This window comes from Poecilia formosa, unplaced genomic scaffold, assembly GCF_000485575.1.
Source record: "Poecilia formosa unplaced genomic scaffold, Poecilia_formosa-5.1.2 Scaffold147, whole genome shotgun sequence".
Classification (NCBI taxonomy): domain Eukaryota; kingdom Metazoa; phylum Chordata; class Actinopteri; order Cyprinodontiformes; family Poeciliidae; genus Poecilia; species Poecilia formosa.
The window spans coordinates 1455860-1464862 of record NW_006800086.1 but is presented as its reverse complement, the minus strand read 5'-3'; the positions used below and the strand labels follow the sequence as shown (position 1 = coordinate 1464862).

Sequence of the window (9003 nt, the reverse complement as noted above, 5' to 3'; positions counted from 1 at the left end):
TGAAGGGTAAAACTCGCTACATTTACCTCGTCACGTGCGCGAGGTGAAGGAGCGTAAGGCACGCCGCCCCTTTCAGACGGGGTTTTGGCGTCCCCTCTGGTGCTGCGCCCCTATGCGTTGCATGCGCTGCATACCCCCTTTTTGCACCACTGATTATAGTCCATCACGGTTATTGTTTTCCTTTCTGCTTGCATCCATCAGATGCAGAATAATGAGACTTGTCGAGTATCAGTGACGTTCAGGTTGGATGAATGCGACATGGATGTTAGGATGCATTTGAATCAGCTACGTATCGGATACCCAAGTAGCCTGGGTAGCATTCAAAAAGAATCCGACCTGTGTTGTTCAGACTGTCAAGAACAGATCAGATATGAGTCGCATTATGTCAAAAAAAAAAAAAAAATCAGAATTGGGTCACTTCAGGCTGCAGTGTGAACACAGCCCAAGTCACAAGTCTTTGTCGGGTCTGCGGTTGAAATAAATCACTAACAGGTCATAACAAGACAGAGTTAACATGTTGACATTAGCTGCTTAGATTAGATTAGATTTATTGTCATTGCACAGTAAGCAGTACAAGATTAATAGCACAGATCTGCTCAGGGCTTTTAAAAACAAACAGTGACTCACCTTCTGTTAGTGTAATTGGCTGGATTGGCTTTCTAGCAGCCTATCTTAGCATGAAAATATGTCAACAGGACTGAGATGGGAGTATATTCAAGATGGTAAACTTATATATTGAGTCACATAACTAAAAAAAAGTGTAAACATAACGGTCCTACACCTCTAAGTTACTAAGTTTAAAAGCAAATAGTTGCCCTTGACAATATTAACTTTAATGAAGAATCAAACTTTGATTCAGATTAGCATGAATAGCAGAAAATCCCGATCAGCACATCCCTGTAAAAATCACTTAAGAATGATGTACATCAGTTAAGATGTTGTAGGATAGAAATTAAGCAGTGTAGATGAAACATGTCTGAACAGCTCCAACAAACTATTGGGGATGCTCGATTTAGGCCTCTTAATGTGACCTTATCCAAACCATTATCTGACCACAAAAGGCTAAGCTGGTGGTAAAACGAGCAGACATTAGAGCTGCCCAGACGTCCTGCAGTGTCACCTTGACTGCTGATATCTGCCACAACACCCTCCAGCCAGGGGAGGAGGGCCGGCTGACAACAGGTCCGTCAGTAGCACTTCGAGGGGTGGAGATCGGAGGAACGCGTTCCTCTGCCTTCGACAGCAGCCACAGCGTGTAGCGTTAGCATACAATCCATATTCATGTGCGTTTTCCCTTTGACTGCGTCAAGCAGCTCCTCTCGCACATTTTGAGCCAATTTTACAATCAGCATGTCGAGCATTTTCTCCAGAACTCCCGCGGGCCTCTTGTGTATTCTCAACACGGCCGCCGCAGGGGGGAAAAAAAATATAAAAAAATACATCAACAGGTCTCAAGGTCATTACCTCCTCTTTTTTTCATCTGCATGTTGGCATGTGTGAGGAGTTCGAGTCTTTTACAGAATGGTGAGGGAACAATAAAATGGAGAAAATGGCCGATGGTGGTTCCAGTGATGTGCGTGAGCGTCATTTTAAGCAGCGTGAGCGTATTAGATGCGTGCATGCAACTAATTTAGTGCAAGTCGGCGGTTGTGGTTTTATTTCTTTTCCCACAGCATTGGCGAGGGTAACCAAGCAATTATGCCTGGGAGAATGTGTGTGTGTGTGTGTGTGTGTGTGTGAGAGAGAGAGCATAAATGTGTCCATCTGGGCGCAGAGTGCAGCATGCAGTTCCGACATGCCTTACAGGTAGAGTAAGCCGGAGCATCCTCCTTTGGTCCACTGACATTTCAGCGAGAAAAGAGGCCAGTTGATGTGGGGTTACAGCTTCCGTGAGTGTGTAGGAATAAATAATGAATGCTTAAGGAAGAGAACCCTGAAGCTTCTTTTCTTTCCATCTATCCATCCATCCGTCCATCTCTGCATTCGTTCATCCACCCACCAGGAGCACCAAAGACGGCATTCAGGGGCGTTCAGAAGCTTCTGTTATAAATATTTCAGCCTTCAGGTCACCAATCACACCCTCCTCCCCTCGGCTGATCTTAACCGCCACCGCTTGGTGATGACACAGACTTTTGACCCATAAAGCTATTGACAAAACACTGATAGTGAGTACATTCACCGAGACCAGTTGTCGGGAGGGCGGCAGGCAGCTGCAACTGTTGAAATGGCGACTCTTGAATGAATGCCGACTGGTGGATACCTAACTGGCTTCCAGAAAAAAAAAGGTTGCCACAATGTAAATTATTCCACACAGACCTGCACCAAACTTTAAAAGTAGTAGCATTTTCACTTTTGTTGTTTTTTTTTGCTCCAGGAGAACAAAACAAAAACGCCAAAACAGACAAAAGAACCACTAAACATAGAAAGTGCAATCTTATGGTCGATTCTCAAAACCAAAGATCCACTCAAAAACAGCATCACCTGCGAGGAGTTGCTTAAAAACCAAACCGAGAAACAGAGATCACATGTTAACAGCATCAGTGTTTGAAACTCCAAACTTCGTTCGCAAAGCGAAACGCCTATCCGCTCGCTGCCCTGACTCGGAGCCAGATCCCGCAGAGCATCCGTTATGAGCGAGAGGTCTGATCTCTTTTAGCCCAATGAGCGGCGCCGTTAGCGGCACGCATAAATCTCAGAGGCAAACAAAACGGATCAGAGCGTTCAAGTGTAAAACTAGGGCAAAGCTCCAGCACTGTACCTTCTGGATGCGCTACTCTTGGAAGGAAGGAAGCAAGTCCTGCAGAGGACCGAGATCCGGCATGCGGGGAGAGAGAGATGGAGGGGGGGGCAGAGATACGTACACATGCTGCTGCATGTCAGCTGTTATAAACAGACATTAGCCGTCAGATGTTTGTTCACGCACCTGTTTGGCCGGACTATACGCCGTCCACTCCCGGTCCTGCTCTGCTCGGATCCGGTCGGCTTGCGCTGGCAAAAGTGAGGAGCGAGTCTCACCCCCCACGCAGCCCGGTGCAGACAGCTCACTGTTATGGATGCACTGACAAGTGAAAGGAGGGAGGCGTGGCTTCACATGAGATAAATAAAAGAGGGAGGGAGAGAGGGAGGAGAGAGGCTCCCTCAATCTACAATTCAATTTTGTCCTCACTCTCCTTTCAGCGCCGTTTTGTCCTCCTCTTCTTTTAGCATATTCTCGCTCTTTTTAAGCACTCCCTCTCCCTTTTTTTCCCCCCCTCCCCGTCCTCCCCCTCCTGCGTGTTATTTGTCAATGGTTTCCATTAGTTTGACTCTTTCTTCTCCTGGGTTGCTTCCTGTTTATTCTTTCTCCATGTCGCATTTTCCCTCTGCCTCTTCAGGCTTTTTGGGCTCTCATTCATGAGCAAACATGCTGCAGAGTTGCATGTGTGTATGCTGTGTGTGTGTGTGTGTGTGTGTGTGTGTGTGTGTGCGTGCGTGCGCAGACACTGAACCAGGGCAGCTCTGGCCATCTGTTGGAGCCTGTGAGCTTCACCTATTCACAGTCTCATTAAGGCAGAGGCACACAGAGGAGCAAAAGAGAAAGGAATGGGAGGGAACGAAGGATCAATCTTAACGCTGCAGGGTTGAGGAGGGAAAGCGCGGCGTGGCAAACACACTCTCTCTCTCTCTCTCTCTCTCTGTCACACACACACTATATCTGTCAGGCTGGCACCTCTGAAGAGAGCTGGCATGGGCACGCCTTCTCACTGGGTTCAGGCATTGAAGGGGATTTGGCTCACAGCGTTTGAGCATGTAGACAGAAAAGAAACGGACACCCAAATCAATTTATACAGAAAGTAAAAACGGCCGTGTTCGCAAAAAAAACACACACACACAATATCAAAGAACACTTCCCTGACAAAGTAGTGCCAAAAATGTGAATAAACTTAAATAGACAAGATGATGGAAAACATGGAACATTTTTTTTAAAAGTCTCTTCTATTTGATAGTCAGCCTAAAATATATATTATATATAGCATATATATAATATATATAGTATATATATACTGCTCAAAAAAATAAAGGGAACATTTCACTTTAATTTTGTGTGTGGCTCCAAATCCAGGCCTCCATTGGTTAATAAATTTGATTTCCAATGATGATTTTTGTGTGATTTTGTTGTCAGCACATTCAACTGTACAGAACAAAGTATTCAATGAGAATATTTAATTCATTCAGATCTAGGATGTGTTATTTGAGTGTTCCCTTTATTTTTTTGAGCAGTGTATATATCTAGCCCGGATTCGGCTAGATGTTCCTCCCGAGTGCGGGCGTCGCCTCCTATTTCTGACCAGAAGGAAGAGGTGCGACGGAGGGTAGCAGAAGGCGGAGGCATCCGTCTCTGTCTGCTCCAGCCGTCCCATGATGGATGCGCCTGTTTATCCCTCTCTGCAGGTTATTTAGATGCAGTCACAGCCAGAAAGATTAGTGATGGGAAACTTCTGCACCTCTCTGCCTCTCCTCCCACCTTGTCTAATCAATAACACTCTTATCTATAATCAGCATTTTGAGGCATTTCTTCATGGAAATATGAAGAACTGAGAGAGAGAGAGAGAGAGAGAGAGAGAGAGAGAGAGAGAGAGAGAGAGAGAAAAAAGAGTAATTGTCCCACTCCTCTCGATGTTTTCAATTACAGAGTCGGCTATGGATCATCTGCGTGTCAGCAGGGCTAAACAGGTTATTTGTGTCGCTGCGGTGAGATGAAACCATGCTGAGAGGGAAGAAAATAAAAATCAAAACGGCATTTCTCTGACCAGGATTGTTTCTGAAAGAGGCAAAAACAAATGGTTTACCCACAAAGGGAGCAGACAGCACACAGGTAGAACAGGATGCTCCAAGTCAGACGAGAGCTAAATTGAAATTTCTGGTTTATGTGCGAAACAGTCTAATTACAACATCCCCACAGTGAATCATTGAGGAGGCAGCGTGCTGTGGGGATACGTTGCTTCAGCGATGACGGGGAGATGAAAACGAAGGGAGTCAGATGGGCTTTAAAAAAGACGTGCTGCTGACGCAGAGCTTCACCTTTCAGCAGAACAAGAGCCAGAATCACAAAGCAAAAATGGAAAGGTTTGGATGAAAGCATATTTATGTGTTAAAATGGCCTAGTCAGTGACCAGAATCCAATTAAAAGACTTAAAAATTGATGCTTGGAGTTTATATCCATCTAGTCTGTCAGAGCTTAACGCATTCTTAATAGGACTTTCAAAACGTTCATGTTTTTTGATGTTGTCCTTTGTGCAACGCAAGGACCAAAAAGTCAAGACGACCTTCCAGAAGCTCATTTATTCAGCAATGATGTGTCATTCATTATATAGTGACATTTTTAATGCAGATGGAAAGTAACAGTGTGATTCTAAACACCATCCTTCGGTTTTTATGACTGAAGAGGACAGACAGGCTTAAATGACCTCGCAGGATTTTCCACTACCTGGACTGAACCATTATCCACCCGGGACTACAAATGATGCAAAAAAATGTCACATAATGAAACGCAGGTGTTTATAAAATTACAATACAAACATTAACTCATACTACATTTAAAATAATAAGCAACATTTATCATGTTATAAAAAACACAATTTAGGTAATACTTTATTTGAAGGTCTGTGCATAAGACTGACATGACACTGTCATTTTAAACAGTACGTAACACCCGTCATGAATATGAATGAGTCTTTACGACTGCTGTCATGAAGTGTCATTCACTATATAATGGTATTTTTAATGCAAAAATGCATTAAAAATGTATCACAGGTGTCAAATTTGCATTATTTGGTAAATAATGACACTTAAAATTAAAGTTACAGTAAAAACTTGCATTAAAAGTTCATTAAACGTGCCAACTTTGCATCACAGGTAGAGCTGGATGTAAACAATGGATGAAGCAAGAAGTGCCTAGTATGAAAATAAATTATGAATGAATTCAGCGTCAGTGAAGCGCATCACATCACGGTTCCACTACTCCTGGTCGTAAACCATTCACACAAGAGTCAGATTTAATTAACACGAACAGCAACACCCACACGCACAAAAACTAAATAAAAATAAATTGGAATCGAGTATCAAGACCTGCTGTGTGATCGAAGCCTTACTCTCAACACGAGAACCAGGAAGCAGCAAGGCCAGGTAAAAGACAGAAACAAAAACACATTTCTTTCAAACAATTATCTTAGTATTCCTCACATCCATCATATTTAACCCCAAAAAATGTGCGGTACATTAACACGGGTCTTGTGTAAGGAAGGTGAACGCTGCTATGACGAGGCGCAGGCCGACACCGAGCTGGACGAGCGTGGCCACAGAAACGCACATCAACACACACAGACAAAAACCACCCATGTAATTCAGCTGATAAATGAATAAAGGCTTTAGCAGTCCTCCCAATTACCGTCTGTTTATTTCAAAGCACGATACGCCAATTTGAAATACAACAGGAGAAAATATCAGCTGAAATATTTATTCTGTGGCAGCGGTGACGGCTCGCCTTTAAAGTGCAAATCAGGTGGAGGCGCATCCTAAAAGACTTGCAGCTGTAATTACAGTGAAAGGTGGATTTAAAAAGAGTTTTCCCCAAAACTTCATAGTTAAAGCTGAAGTATGCAACTTTTACAAAAAATGTTTTTTATATATATTTGTTAAAGCTATCACTATGCCGCGACCGCAGAATATGAGACGTGTAAGTGCTGCTCAAACCCTCCACCACAATACAACCTGCTATGAATGGTCAGGCTGGTTAGCATAGCCGCTGATGATGGCACATAAACACTTTTCTTGGAACAAAAATTTGTTTCTCTGTCTTTAGCGTATTTAGTAGCGTGCACACGAGGATGATTGACAGCGCTAAGACCCTCCTCCTGGCTCTGATTGGTTGTTTTTGACTGGAAGCAGTGCATTTCTTCAGTCGTAACACTGAAGAAATGCGACCTTTTCACAGATCGCCCGTCATATTATATTATCACGACATGGTGGCGGATTTAACAAATGAGAAAAAAATACATATTTCTGTAAAAGTTACATCCTGCAGATTTATGTACTACTTTGTGCTTGTGTGTAAAATAAAATACCAAACAATACTTTGCTATTTGTGGCTATAACACAGAAAAAAAGGTGGAAAAGTTCAAAGGTCATAAAGACTTGACAAGATATCATTGTGGATTAAGATTCTAACAAATATACATAAAGTCGAGAAGTTAAATTCTCCAACGTGTGCATGTATTAGTCACATAAAGAAGCCATCTTACGGCTCTTACATGCTAGATTACAGACGATTCCCCAGACACAGCCATGTTTTTCCAGAGCCATGCCGGCATGCCAACACAGCAGCCCAGTGACACCACTTAAGCACATGGTTTATTCATGCTCGCTCTCTCTCGGTCCCTCTCAAATGCACTTAAAGCTGTGTCATGCTGCTGACTTCTAATTGGGCTCAACACAGATCAACAGATGCGCCTTCCATCAAATCAATCGTGAACAGAGCAGCGTTTCTTATGCAGCTGGGATTCATCTCAACAGATATCACCCCGGACAGAAAAGTAATTTTAAAAAAAAGCACCTCAATAAAAGCTGTAAAACATAGAAAAGTAGTTAGTCCACACTAGAAAAAAAGTCTTAATGTTAGACAAAAAAAAAAAAATAATAATAATAATAATAATCACAGTTTAAAGCTTCAGAGAGAGCCCAGACCTTGGGGAACACGTTTTGCTTTTCTGTTTTCTGCTTCATTGAATACGAAGTGGGAGAGGCCTTGTGAACAAGCCTTTGCATGATAATGTCAGGACAGATGCATAAATAAAACTGAAGGATTTCTCCTCAGATAGGACAGAAAGACAGCCATGTTCTATCAGGCCGAGATCTTGTCCTTGGCTTCAAGTATGTTGTAACAAATGAATTTGTTCCTCCTCGTGCACTTTGTGGGCCAGGCTAATAAAAATATCCCCGTCAGTTGGCAGCATAAAGAGGAAAAGGGCTCACTGCAAATGAGGCAGACCACCTCAATGCCTTCCTTTCACCGACTCTCCCGTCTCTCAGAGTTTTACTCCTATTATTTTTGCAGCCTGGGCTCGTTGGTTCAAGGCTGACTTCTCCTCATCGCCGCCGAACAGACGCACAGACATATCCCCAGCGGGCTGTCCTCTGTTCAGCATAAATCCCTTGTTGAATGTCTATGTCACCATGACTACATTATGATGAGAAACAGAGCTGGTGAGGAAAAGTCCCAGAAGCTAAAAATGTAAAGACTCAAGGACAAGGGATCGGTAGAGCCGAGGAGGAGAGAAGTCCTTGTGTTGCGGAGCCTTTCTGGTGCAAACGGCACACGGGCTGCAGCAGGTTCCCATTTATCCTCTGAGTGCATTGCTTGAGGCTTGAGGCAGGCAGACGCGTATCTGTGCCTCTTACCAAGCATGCTAAGGCTCAGACATGCTCTAAACTTCAGTTTGCATTCATAGAAAATGTCCTGACCTACTAAAGACACAACCGTCACAGGGTTAAAACGTAGCGCACGTCCAGCTGTGCCCGTCGCTCCAAGACCACATTATGCATTCTAAGAACACACATCAAACATCGCCCTGGTATAATGAATTCAATTCAGCTCTTCTGTCATATTTTCCAAAGGTGCCACTGAGAACATAAATAGCAGAAGCACGTGTTGTTTTTGATGCATTGTTCCACATCCTCGGGTAATGCCACAATTCATTCAAAAACAACAAAAAACACGAGAAAGGCAAATTAGTTGTTTCAGCTAAAAATGTGTGAGGTCTTTGGCATCATCAAGGCTGTGCTAACCGGATGTCACAGGACGCACAATGCAATGAATTTACCAAGTCAGATATTGGCAAAATTAACTTTATTCCATGCATCATAGTTTATACATCAGAATATCTGGTAACACTTTATTTGAAGGGGGGTGAATAAGACTGACATGACACTGTCATAAACATGACATAACACTGTCATAAACATGAC

The 9003-nt window shown here is 43.2% G+C and overlaps 1 protein-coding gene across 5 annotated transcripts in view; it reads right to left on the bottom strand.

The window, feature by feature from the left end:
- The window catches only part of sulf2a (sulfatase 2a), a 78355-nt gene that overhangs the window by 60730 nt on the left and 8622 nt on the right, over positions 1–9003 (bottom strand). Inside the window, exon 1 of one of the 5 annotated variants that reach the window (XM_007563423.2) lies at positions 2924–3162. The exons of 2 other annotated variants lie outside the window; for them this stretch is intronic. The gene's annotated coding sequence lies outside the window, so the exon portion shown is untranslated. Of the gene's footprint in view, positions 1–2923; positions 3163–9003 lie in introns of those variants that run through there. 2 more of the 5 variants (XM_007563418.2, XM_007563425.2) reach the window with 2 other exon arrangements.